Source organism: Oncorhynchus tshawytscha, unplaced genomic scaffold, assembly GCF_018296145.1.
Source record: "Oncorhynchus tshawytscha isolate Ot180627B unplaced genomic scaffold, Otsh_v2.0 Un_contig_9732_pilon_pilon, whole genome shotgun sequence".
Taxonomy (NCBI): Eukaryota; Metazoa; Chordata; class Actinopteri; order Salmoniformes; family Salmonidae; genus Oncorhynchus; species Oncorhynchus tshawytscha.
Genome location: NW_024603479.1, coordinates 1 through 1,587, shown reverse-complemented (window position 1 = coordinate 1,587; position 1,587 = coordinate 1). Strand labels below are relative to the sequence as shown.

Genomic DNA, 1,587 nt, shown 5'->3' with positions numbered 1-1,587 from the left:
TTAGGTGTATGAAAATAAGCAAAAGCAGAGCCCGGATAGCTCAGTCGGTAGAGCATCAGACTTTTAATCTGAGGGTCCAGGGTTCAAGTCCCTGTTCGGGCGATGCTTTAATGTTCACGTTTCTGAACTTGCATTTTCCTTGACTTTCCATGACATGTTCGACCTGTGGACAAAACACTCCAAGAGCCAAAACAGCTTAGTCTGAAGACATCCTCATAGTACCGATAAAGTTTGTCGAAACATGTCAAACCATATTAAAATGAATCCTCAGGTTGTCGATTGTCTTAATAATCGATAATATTTCAAACGGACAATAGCGTATTCAATAGAAAGGAAAAACAACGAAGGGTGCGCACTCGGTCACGCTCGCAAACCAGCACTGCATGCTTCCTAAGCACTGACAGAAAGGTCTCGTTCTTCTTCATTTTTCAGAAAAGAAGCCTGAAACAATGTCTAAAGACTGTTGACATCTAGTGGAAGCCATAGGAACTGCAATCCTTGTCCGAACCCATTAGAAACTCAATAGGCATTCAATTGAAAACGACCCACATCAAAAAAAAATCCCACTTCCTGGATTGATTTTCCTCAGGTTTTCGCCTGCCGTATCAGTTCTGTTATACTCACAGACAGGATTTTAACAGTTTTGGAAACTAGAGTGTTTTATATCCACATCTACCAATTATATGCATATCTGAGCTTCTGGGTCTGAGTAACAGAGCACGCTTCTCATCCATATTCCGAAATACTGCCTCCAAGCCAAAAGAAGTTCGACTCCTTGTTCGAAGACTGATTTAAGTCTGTCAATCACACAGCATCATCTGATTTAGGAATTTGCAGTGTGCCATGCTTCTGTGAGAGACAATTGTCATCTTAAGATTTTGTTGACTGTATCATTTGGAATGAAGACCTGGTTCTCTGGGGAACTGTACCATCTGACAATGCCCCCTCGTCAGCACGTGCCTCTGCCCGGCAGGTTAGGTGTATGAAAATAAGCAAAAGCAGAGCCCGGATAGCTCAGTCGGTAGAGCATCAGACTTTTAATCTGAGGGTCCAGGGTTCAAGTCCCTGTTCGGGCGATGCTTTAATGTTCACGTTTCTGAACTTGCATTTTCCTTGACTTTCCATGACATGTTCGACCTGTGGACAAAACACTCCAAGAGCCAAAACAGCTTAGTCTGAAGACATCCTCATAGTACCGATAAAGTTTGTCGAAACATGTCAAACCATATTAAAATGAATCCTCAGGTTGTCGATTGTCTTAATAATCGATAATATTTCAAACGGACAATAGCGTATTCAATAGAAAGGAAAAACAACGAAGGGTGCGCACTCGGTCACGCTCGCAAACCAGCACTGCATGCTTCCTAAGCACTGACAGAAAGGTCTCGTTCTTCTTCATTTTTCAGAAAAGAAGCCTGAAACAATGTCTAAAGACTGTTGACATCTAGTGGAAGCCATAGGAACTGCAATCCTTGTCCGAACCCATTAGAAACTCAATAGGCATTCAATTGACGACCCACATCAAAAAAAAAAAAAAAAAAAAAAAAAAAAAAAAAAAAAAAATCCCACTTCCTGGATTGATTTTCC

The 1,587-nt window shown here is 41.3% G+C and overlaps 2 non-coding genes across 2 annotated transcripts; both read left to right on the top strand.

Moving 5' to 3' along the window:
* Positions 1–29: 29 nt before the first annotated feature.
* Positions 30–102, top strand: trnak-uuu. Its single transcript has one exon. It is a non-coding gene; the product is annotated as a tRNA-Lys (tRNA).
* A 901-nt stretch (positions 103–1,003) lies between these two features.
* trnak-uuu lies at positions 1,004–1,076 on the top strand. The gene has a single exon. It is a non-coding gene; the product is annotated as a tRNA-Lys (tRNA).
* The last annotated feature ends 511 nt before the right edge of the window (positions 1,077–1,587 follow it).